Raw genomic sequence first — 20808 nt, forward strand, 5'->3', positions numbered from 1 at the left:
ACATCGTCATTGTAAAATGTGTTTATTTATTCATTGGAACTTTTTTAACTTCAGCGCGGACCTTCACTGTTTGTTTGTTGTATTGGTTGTTGTTACGAAGGATCAGATTAAACCGAATATATATATTTACTACTTGATATATATTGCATAATATTTGTATATCGTCTGATATCCCTTGTGTATTCTTTGTACATATACACGGAATATCCCTTTACCTAGTACAGACCATAATATTTCATTCTCCTATTGGACAGCGGTCCCTTAGGCGCCACTGCCATACCCCCAAGGTCTAGTTCAAAGTCACCGCCAAAGACATGCCTGGACATGAACGGCTCTGCGCAAGAATACGAGACAGGAATAAGGCTGGTACTAGTTTGTTCACCTAACGTATAAATACGGCGCAGGTGAATACAGAAGTATGTTACCCAATAAGTTGAAGCCTCACCCACGATACAACGTGCGGTGAAGTAAGGCCTGTTTGGCCCCAAATAGAGCATTGAGACCGCGTGCGAATTAATAGCTGAAATATCAGAGTTTAACGCTGTACCGTCGAGTTCGACCTATTCTATTAATTCAGTAATAGTCTATTTATGTATAGTGTATCGTGCGGCTACCGTTCTACAGTGACCAGCATCACCAACGTTTCCTCGTACCAGCTAGTGTGCTTATCCAGGCAGCTTAACCTGGCGCCTTCACCCGAGGAGCCCTAGACGAGGACCGTGTGGACATGTACACTGGATAACCTACCCGACGACTGCATAGCCCTTTTCGGCTGGATTATATTTGCTTTGGTCCTGTAACTGATGGAGCGGAGAATCGTCTACACCCACAATTGTGTGGGATTTACCCTGTGAGGAGCAATGTCGAGCCTGCCTCTAAGACGCCTGAGGCTGGCTAGCTTTCTTCCATGCGGAGCTGCATGCCGGAGAATAGCTGTTATTCGTCTGCGGATCAAGAGATTATTGCACCGTCTCCTGTACCTGGAGTCTCCCTATTCTTCGTTGACCCAGACTTTGCTACCGACAAATCCTCTCCCCTTGCTGGCCTACAACCGGAGGGACCCTACTAGTATCTCCCGCTGCCCTACTAGTGTACCATAGATATAATTCCTAAGATACAGGTGGTATTCATTATCTCCTGCGTAATATTATAATGGACTTACGCTCTTGATTTACTCACGCACATTCTTCGCCTTACAAGCGCGACCAAGTAATGTAATTTACTATTATTGCTGCTAATAAATATTTTTCTAACCAAGATTGTGTGGAACCGTGTCATTGTGGGAAGTGTTCATCACATATACCTGTGTACTGTATGGCCAGTAGTAATGTACATAAGACAGTAGTGGTTTAATGATACCATACTTATTTAATACAGTCAGGGAATTGTACCCCTCAGTTACAGTTGTCCTTTTTATTGCTTTTTATTGTCTGTCAACTGCACTGAGCTACTGGATAGCAAAGTAAGATTTTCATTGGAAATAGTGTAAAGTGCAAATGTTTTATTTATTAAGTACCTGTATTATTCAGTATATTAAAATTAAACTTCAACTTGAACCTGTGTGTGTAATCACCTGTATGTATCTGATCAGCTGTGTGATGGAGGAGATATTGTCAGCTAGCTTGCCAACATAAACATGCCAACTCCACACAGAAAGTACCTGAATTCGAATAGAATATTTGCATCTCTGTGGGGTCCTTATCAAAACAATCGCTTAGCAAACCTATTGTGTTTACTGATATATACCATATAAACCATTAAGAGTGGGTGTCAGACAAGAGGGAAGACTCAGGTTTTAAACTGTGGATACCAAACAGAAGGTAAAGATTACTTTGAACTGTACAGTAATCCAGAACTATTTCATTGCACTGTAAATAAACTGATTTTATAGTATGTCACATCATTCATGGCTTTCACATTCTACTAAAACTGAATCAAACCATAAACAAGGTGGCCTGTTGGGATGTTAGATCCTAATGTGAAAAACTGATTTTATATGTCTGAGGAGAAGACTGGTACTCATCATCAGGTCCATAGATGGGCCTCCCATCTTCATCTCCACAAAGTACTGGGGGGGTCTACTGTATGTTGTTAGGGATCCAGGTGAATGTTGAGTTCAAGTATGGCATGGAAGAATGGAGACGGAGAGGGTGCTGCTCTTCTCGAATGTGTTCTTTTTATTATCAGAAACACTTTGAGCGATAACAATACTTTACCAGGTAAAGGAGGAAGTAGCAATAAGGAAGGATACTTAGAAGAGAATTTAACAACAAAAGAGAATAGGGCGGTGAGAGATCCGACTTCTCGACCTAAAGCAAGGATAACTTTAAAGCATGATAACAGGCGAGATATCCGACTTCTGCCCGTGGACGGCTGTTCCCAGTAACACTGCTGAAGAACCGACAGGGAGAGAGGGGCAAAGTATTACTATAAAAGCCTCAGTACAGCCAGCAGACCCAATCAGCACCAGTGACATAATTACAGACAGGTGACAACAATCAAGGTAATTACTGAGACAGCACGTGACGACAATCAGATAATCCAGAGACAGAGAGAGAATTCCAAGATGGCGGCTGGGCCTCCAATCCTGAATAGGGAGAGAAGGCCAGACGTTACAGTACCTCCCCCCGACGAACGGCACCTGATGTTCATCTGGGTGCCTCGAGATGCAGCCGGCGATAATCGTCGATAAGGCTGCAATCAATGATATCCCTTTGAGGCACCCAGGAATGCTCTTCTACCCCTAACCCTTCCCAATCCACCAAAAACTGGAACCCCCTACCGCTCCGCCTACAACCCAAGATCCTCTGCACCGTGTAGACCGTTTGACCGTCAAAGATGCGAGGCGGAGGAACGGCAGGAAGTGGCAGGGACAAGGGCGATGAGAGGAATGGCTTCAACAGGGACACATGAAACGTCGGGTGGACCCTCATAGAGGCCAAGAGCCGCAGCCTATAAGCCATAGGGTTCACCCGACGAACCACTCTAAATGGTCCTATGAAGCGGGGAGCTAGCTTCCTGGATTCCACCCGGAGAGGGAGATCACGGGTGGAGAGCCAAACCCGCTGCCCAGGACGGAAAACCGGAGCCGGACACCGCTTGCGGTTAGCCTGGTGCTGAGCCTTAACCGAGGCCTTCCGCAGCGCCGTCCGAACCCGGTTCCACGTCCTGCGGCAGCGAACCACGTGGGCCTGGACCGATGGTACCTCAGTCTCCTGCTCCTGTTCGGGAAACAGAGGAGGTTGAAAACCATATTGACACTGAAAGGGAGACATACCAGTAGAGGAGGAGAGGAGGGTATTATGCGCTTACTCCGCCCAGGCCAACCTCCTACTCCAAGTTGCCGGGCACCCGGATGAAACCCAGACGACAGGCTGACGGAGGCGCAGAGGCTGGAGGCAAATGCCTTCCAGAACCTGGAGGCGAACTGAGGGCCCCGGTCAGACACAATATCCACTGGTAACCTGTGGACCCGAAAGATGTGCTGCACCACCAGGTCAGCAGTCTCTCGAGCCGAGGGAAGTTTGGGGAGGGGAATGGAGTGGGCCGCTTGGAAAAGCGATCCACTACCACCAAGATGGGAACTTTAGATCATTTAGATCATTTGGATATATAACGATAGAATGGATGAAAACGAACGTCGGAGTGAAATAGAGAGACAGAAACGGAAGCGAGGTGCCATCAGAGGTTGTACTACACGTCTTTTAAATCAGATTGACGCTGAGATTGGAAAGGAGGGTCCGAGTGTTGAACACTTGAGAACTTTGTTGGATGTACTGGCATCGAAGGAGGACAGTTTGCTTGAAATTAACCGGGAAATAGAGCAGCTAACTTTGACAGATGATTTGGACGTGGAGATTGAATCAACGGAGACGTGCAAGGAGCGCATCATTATCCAACGGAGCCAACGTGTAGCGGTGTCCACTTATAGTGCCTATAACCTTTACCATTGGGCGCCAGACAGGTCTAACCCCCGCCAATGAAGATAAAATTACCTTTTTGATTTGATTAATTAGGCATATAGCTCCGGCATAAGACTGTACCACATAAGACAAATAATAATAATAATTTTCATTAGACAAATAATATAATAATTTGATTTATAGTAGGTCTGGACTAATGGCCAAGATAATTACTAGGTTAGTTTGATAACAAAGAAACACTCAGGAGTCATGCCCAATTCAGTCAAAATGTCCATGTATTGGATATTAGTCAAAATCATAAGAAAACCTCTTAGAACACAAAACAATTCATTTACAGACCAGTTCGTTCACGCAGTTCAGTGCATTGGGTGAACAGGTATAGGCATTTGCCAATAGTTCCAACTGTCAAGAGTTCGTGATGACCGCCACGCAACTGTGTGAATGAACGAAAAAATAGAAAGTCTCTAAAGAAAATATGTGTGTGTGTGTGTGTGTGTGTGTGCGTGTGTGTGTGTGTGGGTGTGTGATGCGAGAGTAGGGGAAAGAGAGGGGCGTTGGACTTGGAGCTGGAGGGTAGAGAGAGATGTTTGGCTTGGGCTGGATGGGTAGAGAGAGATGTTTGGCTTGGGCTGGAGGGGTAGAGAGAGAGATGTTTGGCTTGGGCTGGAGGGGTAGAGAGAGAGATGTTTGGCTTGGGCTGGAGGGGTAGAGAGAGAGATAGAGGCGCGTTTGGCCTGGGCTATGTGTCGCCGTCGTTAGGAAGCTTGGAGAGGGGAATGTTTGAGTCGGAGACGCTTGCGTCACAGCCTCGGAACAGGAGCGCAACCAACAGTGCAGCGTGTACTTTACCGCACCGAAGTCCGCGTTGGGTGAAGATGACCAGGTCGTAGACGTCCGGACTATCCACGCTGGTCATCCATCCCGTGTCAAGTAATGACCACTTGCGCGTCCTCAACTTATCCAACTACGGTTCACGTCCTCCTCGCTCCTCCGGTCGGCTGCACGTCTTCCTTCAGTGAAACAACATTCAAACTCGCCGCTCTCACTTCCGCGTCATGACTTCGCACGTCTCCTGTCTCACGTCTCACAAGGCCAACCCACCACCGTCTGACGTCTCACATCTTATCCGCTATCAGATCCCAGATGAGCGCATCCGTAATTGACAGCCATAAAGGGGCAGGCGCACTTTTACCAGGCAGGTTAAAGCCGCTCTGTTACAAACGAGAAATAAGGAACCAAAAGGAACTGACGGCAGAGGCCCGGCGGGTGAGTGATACTGAAGCAAGATCACAGAGACAGTCAGTAAAGCTACCAAGATTGGTCATTGAGAAATATAATGGAGATGTCAGTAAATGGCAGGAATTCTGGAGCCAGTATGAAACTGCTATTCACAATAATGATGCACTGTGTAAAAGAGAGACGTTTACTTACCTGAAAACTAGGGATGCTCGATATTGGCTTTTTTACAGATACCGATATACCGATATTGTCCAACTCTTAATTTCCGATACCGATATCAACCGATACCGATATATGCAGGGTCCCCCCCCCCCCCCCCCCCCCCCCAAAAAACGGAATAATTTCAGGTAATTAACATTACATATCTCTTGTTGTGGAATTAACACAACATTATGCATACTTTTGACAATAAATAAAATCAGAATTTGTTCTTACTTGCTTACCTGGGTAAATAAAGGTTATAGAAATGTAAAAAAAATATATATATATATATATATTTTTTTTTTGAAAACCGATACCGATATTTTCCGATATCACATTTTAATGCCGATATTGGCCGATAATATCGGTAGGCCGATAATATCGGACATCCCTACTGAAAACCTATCTCACTGGACCAGCTGCAAAGGCAATAGCAGGACTGACATTAACAGATGATAACTATGACAATGCGGTCACTTTATTGCAAAATATATTTGGAAGGAAAGATCTACTGATCAGTGCTCACGTGAAAACTACTGAATCTTACTCCTGTGAAGAAAGCCTCTGACGTGAATGCATTGAGGCAGCTATATGATGAATGTGAAATTCAAATGAGGAGCTTGGAGTCACTGGGTGTAGTGTCAGAAACCTACGGAAGCCTGCTATGCCCAATTTAACTGCAGATGATTCCAGATAGCATAGCTCTTGAATATAGTCGTCAGAGGGGAGTAGATGATGAATGGAAAGTTTCTGAAATAGTCACATTCCTACAGAGGGAGGTTCAGAGCAGAGAAAGAGCACTGCAAATGACAACATCATCCAACCATCAGAAAGAATAGAGCAAGCCATGGAAACAGGCCTACTCAATCAGTGAAGTGAGATCAAAAAGGCCCAGCATGCAATATACTGCTACACTACATACAGCCAGCCAGGTGTACAACTGTTTGTTCTGTGACAGTGCTGATCACAAAGCAGAACATTGCCCAGACAACAGCGTTATTGAACGTAAAGACAGACTAATGAGAATGGGAAGATCTTTTGTGTAACTGAGGGGTACAATTCCCTGACTGTATTGATAAGTATGGTATCATTAAACCACTACCGCTTTATGTACTTTAATTACTGGCCATACAGTACACGATATATGAATATGATGAACACTTCCCACAATGAAATCGGTTCCAGTCAAAGGTATTAATCAAGTATTTAATGGAGCAAAAGGTACATAGGATACTTTACATTATTCTTTGAATGCACTTGTAAGGCAAAGGAGTATGCGTAGGCAAATCAATAACGAATGTCCATTCTCTGGTTACGCAGGAGGTAATTATACAACCTGAATCTTAGGGAATTATATCTATGGTGCACTAGTAATATAGCGGAAGATACTGGAAGGGGTTCCCACTGGTTGTAAGCCAGCAGGGGGGGTAGAAGATCTGTCGGTAGTAGGACGTCTGGTCAACGATGACTAGGGAGACTTCAGGTACAGAAGCCGGTGCAGTAGCCTCTTGATCCACAGACGAATACAGCTTGGTTCTCTTGTAGACTGTAGCTCCACAGGGAAGAAAGCTAGTCGGCCTCAGGCTCTCTGGGCGCCGACTCGACTTGACTCCTCTCGGGGTAAATCCAACACGTGCAGGCGTCGGCGATTATCCGCTCCATAAATCACAGGACCAAAGCAAATATATTCCAGCCGCAAAGGGCTATGTAGTCGTCGGGTAGCTTAATCCAGTGTACATGTCCATACGGCTCTCGTCTAGGTCTCCTCGGGTGAAAGCGCCATGTGGTCGGCCCAGCCTGGATAAGAACTCTAGCTAATACGAGAAAGCGTTGGAGATGCTGGTCACTGTAGAATTCTAACCGCACGATACACTATACACAAAATAGACTATTAAAGACTTAATAGAAATATGTCGCACTCGACGGTATAGCGCCAAACTCTGACAATTCAGTTATTAATTCGCACGCGGTCTCGATGCTCTATTCTGAGGCCAAACAGGCCATACTTCACCGCACGTTGTATCGTGGGTGAGGCTTCAACTTATCGGTAACATACTAAGGACGAAGGGTACGGAGGTAAGGGAAGAAGGGGCTTCTACATTCACCTGCGCCGTATTTATACGCACGGTGAACAAACTAGTTCCAATCTCATTTCTGTCGCGTATCCCTGGGCAAGGCCGGGCATGTCCAGACACATCTTGACGGTGACTTTGAACCTGGCTCCGGAGGCCGGTCCCTGGCGCCGGTGGACCGCTGTCCAATAGGAGAATGAACTATTATGGTCTGGGCTAAAGGGATATTCCGTGTATATGTACAAGGAATATACAGGGGATATCAAACGATATACAAATACTATGCAATATATATCAATAAATAAATATATATATTCGGTTTAATCTGATCCTTTGTAACAGCCGCCCCCTAATTAGTCCCACCTAATTAGCTAAGCAGAGACAGATTAACCGCACTGTCCACTACTCAATGTCTGCTGTGAGGGGTCTGTCAGTTCACAAAGTCATGGGGTCATGGTCGTCATCGATGGTATCGGGGAGCCTTGGCAGTTCTATTAGCCTCGCCACGGGTCGGGTGTAGGTCCGCCCTTGGACGAGCACTTCGGCTGCTCGGACCTTTCCGTCGGCACCGGTGATCACTTTGCTTACGCGGCCAGCCGGCCACATAGCTCGGGGTAGTGACTGGTCGATAATCATGACGACTGTTCCTTCTGTCAAATTGTCTCTCTCTTTTACCCATTTCTGGCGGGTCTGTAGAGACGGTAGGTAGTGGAGTAGGAAGCTGTTCCAAAACTTGTCAGCCAGTACTTGACTGTACCTCCACATTCTTCGGCCGTTCGCTTCTTCAGGCCTGTACATTGTCTGTGGTAGCGCGGGGTCCAGCCGCCCCATCAAGAGTGTGTTGGGGGTGACTGGGTCGACATCTGCTACATCACTTGAGACGTAACCGAGGGGCTTTGAGTTCAATACTCCCTCGATCTCCGTGAGGACTGTCATTAAGACTTCTTCCGCCACGGTCTGGGCCCCAAGCACGGCGTACGGGGCTGTCTTTATTGAACGTACTTCTCGTTCCCAAGTTCCACCGAAGTGAGGTGCGTTCGGGGGATTAAACTGGAAGTCAATCTGGTATGGAGCGAGGTGGGTCTTAAGTTCTGGGCCCATAGCTTGGAAGCTCTCTCTCAGCTCTCTTTCTCCGCCTTTGAAGTTTGTCCCGTGATCAGACAACAATATAGACGGTTTTCCTTTCCGCGATGTGAATCTTCGGAAGGCCATAAGGAATGAGTCTGTGCTCATGGTTGGAAGGAGTTCTATATGCATCGCTCGGGTGGTCATGCATTTGAATACAATACCCCACCGCTTCTCGGTGCCTCTTCCTTTCTTTATATACAGCGGGCCGAAACAGTCCATACCGGTGGAGTGAAAGGGCTTGTCGCCGAGTCGGAGGCGACAGGGAGGTAGGTCAGCCATCCGGGGTATACTGGGCTGCGCTCGCCACTTACGACAGTCTAGACAGGTTCGCTGGAAGCGCCGCACTGCTTCTCTCCCTTGCAGTATCCAATAACGACGTCTGATCTCCGCGAAGACTCTCTCTGCCCCGGCGTGATGCACATCCTGGTCGTATTTCTTTATGATCAGCTCTGTGACCTTGTGTCGGCTGTTTAAGACTATCGGGTACTTGACGTCATCCGGTAAGTCTGGAGCTCTCCGCAGACGACCACCCACTCTGATGAGACCATGGGCGTCGCTCTCGGGGGCTAGGTGGAGCAGTCTGCTGTCTGATGGGACGGGCTTTGCTCCCTGTAGACAGTCTAGCTCATCGGGGAACGAGTCTCTCTGGGCTCGTTGTAGTAGAAGAAGTTCTGCTTCTTCGTAGTCAGCTGCAGTAATGTCAGTAGTGAGCTGAACCTCTGGGTGGTGCCACAGGAATGTCTTTAGCTGCGCACTTTCTAGGGTGAGGCAATCGTCTATGTCGGGGTCTGTGGAGACGAGTGTGTTCAATCCACAGAACATAGATTTCTTGTTTTCTGCCTCCTCTTTACTCGCTTCCCGTGGGGTGGGTGTAGGCCATTCTTCTTCCGGGAGCTTGAGGAACTCTGGCCCGTCACTGTATAGGTTGTGACGGGTGAGGTCATCCAGGGACATTCCCCGGGTGATGACGTCAGCTGGGTTGTGTTTTGTGTCCACATACCTCCAGCTTGCTACTTCTGTTAAATCTTGAATCTCTGTGACTCTGACTCCCACGAAGACCTTGTATCTGCACGAATCAGACCGGATCCATGTGAGTACTGTCGTGGAGTCTGACCACAAGATTGTTCTTTGCACCGGAATGGTGAGTTCACGTTGGATTAACGTGGCGAGTTGCGCTCCTGCTAGGGCTGCGCAGAGCTCTAGACGCGGGATAGATTGTTGCTTTCGTGGGGCTATTCTTGAGCGAGCCAGGATGAAAGCAGTATGTATTTCTCCTCCCTCCTCTCGGGCACGCAAGTAGGCCACCGAACCGTAGGCTACTTCGGAGGCGTCGCTGAAAACGTGCAGGTCCATCTGGCACGTCTCCGGCCTCACTGTGGGTGGGAAGTAGCTGCGGCGTATGTTAACACCTGGGAGTGAGCTGAGTTCCGTCTCCCACTCTCTCCATGTGGATGCAAGGTGTTCGGGTATGGGGTCGTCCCAGCCCTGGTCCTTGTCCCATAACGCTCTTACAATCATCTTTGCCCTGGTGGTGTAAGGTAGAATACATCCCAACGGGTCATATTGTCTGGCGAGTGTTCTGTATACACTCCGTCTGGTGGTCGGTAGTGCAGTCGACCTTCCCTGCTCCTTGGTCAGGGGTGTGTGTTTATAATGGAGCGAGTCTGTTTTGAAGCGCCAGACTAGTCCTAATGTCATTTCTTGGGCTTCTCCTGGGATGGTCGCCATCCAGGTCTCGCTGCTTGCTGCCTTGTCCTCGGGGGAGAGGCTGCGCAATACTTGCGGGTCGCTGCTGGCCCACTGCCTGAGATCAAAGCCGCCTTTGATCAGGGAGGCGCGGAGCTTGAGTAGAAGGGCCTCGGCTTCTTCTGGCGTTGAGACGCTTTGCAGACAGTTGTCCACGTAGAAACTATTTTCTACACTTTTTCGGACCTCTTCATCAGCTGCTGGGTCCTCTGCGACGTGTTTCTGCAGTGCAAACGTAGCACAGCATGGGCTGCATGTGGTTCCGAAAGGGAGGACTTCCCATTGATAGATGGCTGGTTGCTCATCCCCGATCCTCTCTCTCCATAGGAACCGCAGCAGGGGCTTGTCCTCCTCCACTAGTCTCACCTGCAGGAACATCCCTTTGATGTCGCCGCTGATGGCCACCTTGTCCTGGCGGAAACGTAGTAACACGCCTAGTAGGGAGGGGCCGAGTGTTGGGCCGGGCAAGAGCTCTTTATTCAGATTTTGTGATCCGATCTGGTAGCTGCAGTTGAACACAATACGATCCTTGCCGTTGTGGTGGACTTTGTGGTGCGGCACGTACCATGATTCGGTCGTCTGATCGGCCTCTTTAATGTCAATTTTCTTTATGTGTCCCGCTGTGATTAGCTTGTTAATCTCAGCGTGGTACACAGTCTCTTGAGCGGGGTCTCTGGCTAGGCGCCGCTCTGTGTTCAATAGATACCGCTTCGTCGCTTCTTTTGGGGCGTGGAAGGTGGGCATACCCTCTCGCCTCAGGAGTGGAGTTGCGTATCTCATCACTCCGTTGACTTTGACTCTCTTTGTCCCTTGCTCGAGGAGTGCTATGGCGTAAATGTCTTCCTTGGAACGAATGTCTTTCTTTTCGTTCTTAAAGGGCATTGTCTCTAGTGTCCATAGCCTCTCGACATGCTGTAGGAGGGTGGTGTCTTCTTCTGTCACTCTGGAGTGGAGGCAGCTAGTGGCTGCTGTTCGGTTAAGAGACTTAGCGAGGGGGCCTTGTAATGTCCATCCTAGGCGGGTCTCGACTGCTGCAGGACAGCCTCTGGGCCCTGTGTGGACCCGGTCTATCGGGACTATGAGGTCTGCATGGTCGGAGCCTATCAGCAGGGTCGGGGTGGCACCGTCTATGAGCGGGATAGGTAGTTGACGCAGGTGCACATATTTATCCATCAGCTTGGCGATGGGGTAGGTGTACTGCGACAGGCCTATTTCTTGGCTGGTGAAAGCGTTAGTAATCCTATACGTCTCTCTGGCTGCCTGCTTGCTGCGATAGTGAAGGAGACATTCTCGCCCTTTATCGTCTTTAGATCTCTTCTTATTGTCCGAATCGTCATCTGGTTTTCGCTCCCCCGCAGCCCCAGCTGGGCCGCAGCGGATGCGAGGAGAAGGGTCTTCTCTGACCCGTCGTCAAGGACGGCGTAAGTGTCCATGACCTTGTCTTGGTAACTCAGTGTTACGCGGACCACCTTTAAGAGCACTTGGGCGCCCCCGCTGCTGGCGGGGTCAATGTACATAACACTTGCCTTTGTGCTGCTTGAGGGTGTGGGCTTTCTTCTGTTACTGTCGTGTAGGACATCTAGGTGGGCTCCGTCACACCGGCTACACCTCTTCTTTAAGCGGCAGTCGGCTGCCATGTGACTGCGCGCACATCGGTAACAGCGTCGGTTGGACTTTATCCATTGACCCACCTCGTCGGCGGTCATCTTCTTGAATGTGTCACATTGTGACAACCAGTGTTCTTTCTCGCAGTACGGGCACACCATCTTCCACTTCTCTTTCATCGAGGGGGTACTGTGGTTCTTGCTGCTCGGTACTGGTTCTGATTGGTGCATGACGGTCACCAATCTTCGGCCATCGTTTGCTCTCCTAGGTCCCTCTCTGGAGCTTGGGGTGCTCCGCATGAACGTATCCAACCGTAGGCTGTTGACTTCTCTCGCTAGGAAGTCGGCTAGGTCTAGGAGGGATGGCTCGGGACCGTTAGGATCACGGTGGTCTCTTTGCCGCCTGAAGCGCTCTTGTCGGGCGGGCGGAAGCTTCTCTAAAATCCTCTCGACATTAGAGTTTGCGTACAGTTCGTGCATACCCTTTTCTCTTTGCGCCCCCAGCATCCCTACCAGGGATTGTACCTTGATAGACAGGTCATCTAGTGAGCGATTGTCTGTGGCTGGGGGTAGGCGGTCAATATGCCTTATCTCTTGTATTACGTAATCCCATATACGTCCATATCTTTGGTCGAGTGCTGCTAGAGCCGCTGTGTATGGGGTAGTAGAGGTGGCATAGGCCAGCGCTATATTGTGCGCTCGGGGCACCTTGAGGTGCTTCAGTAGGATAGCATACTTGTACGGTTCGTCTGCTACATCGGACATCATTGTCTCTAAGCACATTCGTAGCTCCGTGTACTGTGCTCTGTTCTCGTGGGTGAAGTCCGGAAACGTCGGTGTGCCAATGTATGATGCCATGGATGGCTGGCACATCGGTGAGCATTGGAAGAGAGGCCTCCTAGGCGAGTCTCCTCTTACGCCTCTTGGTGGGCTGGTACCTGCTGGGTACCATGGCCCGCGTATCCAGGTGCTATTCCTCGGGGCTGGTCGTGCGTCAAGCTCACCCGTGAATTGAGTCGGGGGTCTGTAGCGCAGAGCCGCGGGGGTAGAGCCTGGGCTGTACTGGACCTCCTGGTCCTGTGGAGTTCTGTGCTGCTGTCGGGCTTGACTCTCCTCCTCTCCCTCTTCTTCTTGCTCTGGCAGGTCCTCTAGATCCTGTAGTCGTCTATTTAGCCTCTCCGCGGTGTAGACCGTTTCTTCCTTGTAGCTGGTCCTCGCGTGGACCGGTCGGGGAAGGAGTTCGGAGGGGGGTATAGGCTCTCTCTGGTGGTCGGGCTCAGGGTCGCTTGATCGGGTAGGGGAGGGTGCCCTTGACCCGTGTCTTGACGAGGCCCTGGAACCCCGTGCGGAGGGAGGGGGTGTCGCCCTGGCGATCAGCTGCTCCATTATCTGCGCTTGTAATCTGTTGCGCTCGGCTTCGCGCTTGGTGAGAGCGATGTCGCGCTCTGCTTCTCTTTGGGCAGCGGCGCGCTGGGCTTCGGCGGCGGCGCGCTCTGCTTCGGCGGCGGCGCGCTCTGCTTCGGCCCGGTCTCTTACCATATTCTCTTCCGTCTGAAGGCGTCTAATCTCTAGACGTATACGATCTTCGTCGCTCCGTTGCTGCGCTTGAAGGCGTTCTCTTTCCATGGAAGAATGTTCGCGCTCGCTAAGCATCTGTGCTTGGAGTCGATCGCGCTCTGCTTGGAGTCTATCGCGCTCTGTAGAGGCTGCTAGGCTGGCGAGGAATGCCTGTGCCAGCATCTTGTCCGCCCCGCTGGGGGAAGACGCTGGTTGAGGTGATCCGCTCCTGGCAGTACTCGTTGGAGATCTGCTCTCCTGTGGCGAGTCCTGGAGATCCATCTCCGGGGTCTCTTCTTCTTGTAGCGGGTAAAGTTCCATCCCTGGAGAGCCGTCTTTATCCTGGAGCTCTCCGGGGACTACTTCTTCGGTCTTGGCGGGGGGTAAAGTCGTGTCAGGTCCCTCCTGGTCCCTACCGTGAGCTTGGTCAGTTACATTAGAACCCACTAGGGCCTCTATTGGCGGGGTAACCTGGGCGATAGGGTCGGACATAATTTTACTATCTACTTTTTCCGCGTTTACCGTCTGTAGAAGGCTAGGTAGTATATTGGCAACGTAATCCTCTAAGTACTGAGGTGTCTGCCGTCTACGCTGCGGGCGATCTACTTTAGGAGAACCGTTTTGTGGAGTGTTCATCATAGGCCATGTCAATATTAATACCGCTATATTAATATTACACTAGTTACCCTCCGGCTCGAAGGACCAATTGTAACTGAGGGGTACAATTCCCTGACTGTATTGATAAGTATGGTATCATTAAACCACTACCGCTTTATGTACTTTAATTACTGGCCATACAGTACACGATATATGAATATGATGAACACTTCCCACAATGAAATCGGTTCCAGTCAAAGGTATTAATCAAGTATTTAATGGAGCAAAAGGTACATAGGATACTTTACATTATTCTTTGAATGCACTTGTAAGGCAAAGGAGTATGCGTAGGCAAATCAATAACGAATGTCCATTCTCTGGTTACGCAGGAGGTAATTATACAACCTGAATCTTAGGGAATTATATCTATGGTGCACTAGTAATATAGCGGAAGATACTGGAAGGGGTTCCCACTGGTTGTAAGCCAGCAGGGGGGGTAGAAGATCTGTCGGTAGTAGGACGTCTGGTCAACGATGACTAGGGAGACTTCAGGTACAGAAGCCGGTGCAGTAGCCTCTTGATCCACAGACGAATACAGCTTGGTTCTCTTGTAGACTGTAGCTCCACAGGGAAGAAAGCTAGTCGGCCTCAGGCTCTCTGGGCGCCGACTCGACTTGACTCCTCTCGGGGTAAATCCAACACGTGCAGGCGTCGGCGATTATCCGCTCCATAAATCACAGGACCAAAGCAAATATATTCCAGCCGCAAAGGGCTATGTAGTCGTCGGGTAGCTTAATCCAGTGTACATGTCCATACGGCTCTCGTCTAGGTCTCCTCGGGTGAAAGCGCCATGTGGTCGGCCCAGCCTGGATAAGAACTCTAGCTAATACGAGAAAGCGTTGGAGATGCTGGTCACTGTAGAATTCTAACCGCACGATACACTATACACAAAATAGACTATTAAAGACTTAATAGAAATATGTCGCACTCGACGGTATAGCGCCAAACTCTGACAATTCAGTTATTAATTCGCACGCGGTCTCGATGCTCTATTCTGAGGCCAAACAGGCCATACTTCACCGCACGTTGTATCGTGGGTGAGGCTTCAACTTATCGGTAACATACTAAGGACGAAGGGTACGGAGGTAAGGGAAGAAGGGGCTTCTACATTCACCTGCGCCGTATTTATACGCACGGTGAACAAACTAGTTCCAATCTCATTTCTGTCGCGTATCCCTGGGCAAGGCCGGGCATGTCCAGACACATCTTGACGGTGACTTTGAACCTGGCTCCGGAGGCCGGTCCCTGGCGCCGGTGGACCGCTGTCCAATAGGAGAATGAACTATTATGGTCTGGGCTAAAGGGATATTCCGTGTATATGTACAAGGAATATACAGGGGATATCAAACGATATACAAATACTATGCAATATATATCAATAAATAAATATATATATTCGGTTTAATCTGATCCTTTGTAACAGCCGCCCCCTAATTAGTCCCACCTAATTAGCTAAGCAGAGACAGATTAACCGCACTGTCCACTACTCAATGTCTGCTGTGAGGGGTCTGTCAGTTCACAAAGTCATGGGGTCATGGTCGTCATCGATGGTATCGGGGAGCCTTGGCAGTTCTATTAGCCTCGCCACGGGTCGGGTGTAGGTCCGCCCTTGGACGAGCACTTCGGCTGCTCGGACCTTTCCGTCGGCACCGGTGATCACTTTGCTTACGCGGCCAGCCGGCCACATAGCTCGGGGTAGTGACTGGTCGATAATCATGACGACTGTTCCTTCTGTCAAATTGTCTCTCTCTTTTACCCATTTCTGGCGGGTCTGTAGAGACGGTAGGTAGTGGAGTAGGAAGCTGTTCCAAAACTTGTCAGCCAGTACTTGACTGTACCTCCACATTCTTCGGCCGTTCGCTTCTTCAGGCCTGTACATTGTCTGTGGTAGCGCGGGGTCCAGCCGCCCCATCAAGAGTGTGTTGGGGGTGACTGGGTCGACATCTGCTACATCACTTGAGACGTAACCGAGGGGCTTTGAGTTCAATACTCCCTCGATCTCCGTGAGGACTGTCATTAAGACTTCTTCCGCCACGGTCTGGGCCCCAAGCACGGCGTACGGGGCTGTCTTTATTGAACGTACTTCTCGTTCCCAAGTTCCACCGAAGTGAGGTGCGTTCGGGGGATTAAACTGGAAGTCAATCTGGTATGGAGCGAGGTGGGTCTTAAGTTCTGGGCCCATAGCTTGGAAGCTCTCTCTCAGCTCTCTTTCTCCGCCTTTGAAGTTTGTCCCGTGATCAGACAACAATATAGACGGTTTTCCTTTCCGCGATGTGAATCTTCGGAAGGCCATAAGGAATGAGTCTGTGCTCATGGTTGGAAGGAGTTCTATATGCATCGCTCGGGTGGTCATGCATTTGAATACAATACCCCACCGCTTCTCGGTGCCTCTTCCTTTCTTTATATACAGCGGGCCGAAACAGTCCATACCGGTGGAGTGAAAGGGCTTGTCGCCGAGTCGGAGGCGACAGGGAGGTAGGTCAGCCATCCGGGGTATACTGGGCTGCGCTCGCCACTTACGACAGTCTAGACAGGTTCGCTGGAAGCGCCGCACTGCTTCTCTCCCTTGCAGTATCCAATAACGACGTCTGATCTCCGCGAAGACTCTCTCTGCCCCGGCGTGATGCACATCCTGGTCGTATTTCTTTATGATCAGCTCTGTGACCTTGTGTCGGCTGTTTAAGACTATCGGGTACTTGACGTCATCCGGTAAGTCTGGAGCTCTCCGCAGACGACCACCCACTCTGATGAGACCATGGGCGTCGCTCTCGGGGGCTAGGTGGAGCAGTCTGCTGTCTGATGGGACGGGCTTTGCTCCCTGTAGACAGTCTAGCTCATCGGGGAACGAGTCTCTCTGGGCTCGTTGTAGTAGAAGAAGTTCTGCTTCTTCGTAGTCAGCTGCAGTAATGTCAGTAGTGAGCTGAACCTCTGGGTGGTGCCACAGGAATGTCTTTAGCTGCGCACTTTCTAGGGTGAGGCAATCGTCTATGTCGGGGTCTGTGGAGACGAGTGTGTTCAATCCACAGAACATAGATTTCTTGTTTTCTGCCTCCTCTTTACTCGCTTCCCGTGGGGTGGGTGTAGGCCATTCTTCTTCCGGGAGCTTGAGGAACTCTGGCCCGTCACTGTATAGGTTGTGACGGGTGAGGTCATCCAGGGACATTCCCCGGGTGATGACGTCAGCTGGGTTGTGTTTTGTGTCCACATACCTCCAGCTTGCTACTTCTGTTAAATCTTGAATCTCTGTGACTCTGACTCCCACGAAGACCTTGTATCTGCACGAATCAGACCGGATCCATGTGAGTACTGTCGTGGAGTCTGACCACAAGATTGTTCTTTGCACCGGAATGGTGAGTTCACGTTGGATTAACGTGGCGAGTTGCGCTCCTGCTAGGGCTGCGCAGAGCTCTAGACGCGGGATAGATTGTTGCTTTCGTGGGGCTATTCTTGAGCGAGCCAGGATGAAAGCAGTATGTATTTCTCCTCCCTCCTCTCGGGCACGCAAGTAGGCCACCGAACCGTAGGCTACTTCGGAGGCGTCGCTGAAAACGTGCAGGTCCATCTGGCACGTCTCCGGCCTCACTGTGGGTGGGAAGTAGCTGCGGCGTATGTTAACACCTGGGAGTGAGCTGAGTTCCGTCTCCCACTCTCTCCATGTGGATGCAAGGTGTTCGGGTATGGGGTCGTCCCAGCCCTGGTCCTTGTCCCATAACGCTCTTACAATCATCTTTGCCCTGGTGGTGTAAGGTAGAATACATCCCAACGGGTCATATTGTCTGGCGAGTGTTCTGTATACACTCCGTCTGGTGGTCGGTAGTGCAGTCGACCTTCCCTGCTCCTTGGTCAGGGGTGTGTGTTTATAATGGAGCGAGTCTGTTTTGAAGCGCCAGACTAGTCCTAATGTCATTTCTTGGGCTTCTCCTGGGATGGTCGCCATCCAGGTCTCGCTGCTTGCTGCCTTGTCCTCGGGGGAGAGGCTGCGCAATACTTGCGGGTCGCTGCTGGCCCACTGCCTGAGATCAAAGCCGCCTTTGATCAGGGAGGCGCGGAGCTTGAGTAGAAGGGCCTCGGCTTCTTCTGGCGTTGAGACGCTTTGCAGACAGTTGTCCACGTAGAAACTATTTTCTACACTTTTTCGGACCTCTTCATCAGCTGCTGGGTCCTCTGCGACGTGTTTCTGCAGTGCAAACGTAGCACAGCATGGGCTGCATGTGGTTCCGAAAGGGAGGACTTCCCATTGATAGATGGCTGGTTGCTCATCCCCGATCCTCTCTCTCCATAGGAACCGCAGCAGGGGCTTGTCCTCCTCCACTAGTCTCACCTGCAGGAACATCCCTTTGATGTCGCCGCTGATGGCCACCTTGTCCTGGCGGAAACGTAGTAACACGCCTAGTAGGGAGGGGCCGAGTGTTGGGCCGGGCAAGAGCTCTTTATTCAGATTTTGTGATCCGATCTGGTAGCTGCAGTTGAACACAATACGATCCTTGCCGTTGTGGTGGACTTTGTGGTGCGGCACGTACCATGATTCGGTCGTCTGATCGGCCTCTTTAATGTCAATTTTCTTTATGTGTCCCGCTGTGATTAGCTTGTTAATCTCAGCGTGGTACACAGTCTCTTGAGCGGGGTCTCTGGCTAGGCGCCGCTCTGTGTTCAATAGATACCGCTTCGTCGCTTCTTTTGGGGCGTGGAAGGTGGGCATACCCTCTCGCCTCAGGAGTGGAGTTGCGTATCTCATCACTCCGTTGACTTTGACTCTCTTTGTCCCTTGCTCGAGGAGTGCTATGGCGTAAATGTCTTCCTTGGAACGAATGTCTTTCTTTTCGTTCTTAAAGGGCATTGTCTCTAGTGTCCATAGCCTCTCGACATGCTGTAGGAGGGTGGTGTCTTCTTCTGTCACTCTGGAGTGGAGGCAGCTAGTGGCTGCTGTTCGGTTAAGAGACTTAGCGAGGGGGCCTTGTAATGTCCATCCTAGGCGGGTCTCGACTGCTGCAGGACAGCCTCTGGGCCCTGTGTGGACCCGGTCTATCGGGACTATGAGGTCTGCATGGTCGGAGCCTATCAGCAGGGTCGGGGTGGCACCGTCTATGAGCGGGATAGGTAGTTGACGCAGGTGCACATATTTATCCATCAGCTTGGCGATGGGGTAGGTGTACTGCGACAGGCCTATTTCTTGGCTGGTGAAAGCGTTAGTAATCCTATACGTCTCTCTGGCTGCCTGCTTGCTGCGATAGTGAAGGAGACATTCTCGCCCTTTATCGTCTTTAGATCTCTTCTTATTGTCCGAATCGTCATCTGGTTTTCGCTCCCCCGCAGCCCCAGCTGGGCCGCAGCGGATGCGAGGAGAAGGGTCTTCTCTGACCCGTCGTCAAGGACGGCGTAAGTGTCCATGACCTTGTCTTGGTAACTCAGTGTTACGCGGACCACCTTTAAGAGCACTTGGGCGCCCCCGCTGCTGGCGGGGTCAATGTACATAACACTTGCCTTTGTGCTGCTTGAGGGTGTGGGCTTTCTTCTGTTACTGTCGTGTAGGACATCTAGGTGGGCTCCGTCACACCGGCTACACCTCTTCTTTAAGCGGCAGTCGGCTGCCATGTGACTGCGCGCACATCGGTAACAGCGTCGGTTGGACTTTATCCATTGACCCACCTCGTCGGCGGTCATCTTCTTGAATGTGTCACATTGTGACAACCAGTGTTCTTTCTCGCAGTACGGGCACACCATCTTCCACTTCTCTTTCATCGAGGGGGTACTGTGGTTCTTGCTGCTCGGTACTGGTTCTGATTGGTGCATGACGGTCACCAATCTTCGGCCATCGTTTGCTCTCCTAGGTCCCTCTCTGGAGCTTGGGGTGCTCCGCATGAACGTATCCAACCGTAGGCTGTTGACTTCTCTCGCTAGGAAGTCGGCTAGGTCTAGGAGGGATGGCTCGGGACCGTTAGGATCACGGTGGTCTCTTTGCCGCCTGAAGCGCTCTTGTCGGGCGGGCGGAAGCTTCTCTAAAATCCTCTCGACATTAGAGTTTGCGTACAGTTCGTGCATACCCTTTTCTCTTTGCGCCCCCAGCATCCCTACCAGGGATTGTACCTTGATAGACAGGTCATCTAGTGAGCGATTGTCTGTGGCTGGGGGTAGGCGGTCAATATGCCTTATCTCTTGTATTACGTAATCCCATATACGTCCATATCTTTGGTCGAGTGCTGCTAGAGCCGCTGTGTATGGGGTAGTAGAGGTGGCATAGGCCAGCGCTATATTGTGCGCTCGGGGCACCTTGAGGTGCTTCAGTAGGATAGCATACTTGTACGGTTCGTCTGCTACATCGGACATCATTGTCTCTAAGCACATTCGTAGCTCCGTGTACTGTGCTCTGTTCTCGTGGGTGAAGTCCGGAAACGTCGGTGTGCCAATGTATGATGCCATGGATGGCTGGCACATCGGTGAGCATTGGAAGAGAGGCCTCCTAGGCGAGTCTCCTCTTACGCCTCTTGGTGGGCTGGTACCTGCTGGGTACCATGGCCCGCGTATCCAGGTGCTATTCCTCGGGGCTGGTCGTGCGTCAAGCTCACCCGTGAATTGAGTCGGGGGTCTGTAGCGCAGAGCCGCGGGGGTAGAGCCTGGGCTGTACTGGACCTCCTGGTCCTGTGGAGTTCTGTGCTGCTGTCGGGCTTGACTCTCCTCCTCTCC

This window comes from Notolepis coatsorum (genome assembly GCF_963971535.1).
Source record: "Notolepis coatsorum genome assembly, chromosome: 8".
Taxonomy (NCBI): domain Eukaryota; kingdom Metazoa; phylum Chordata; class Actinopteri; order Aulopiformes; family Paralepididae; genus Notolepis; species Notolepis coatsorum.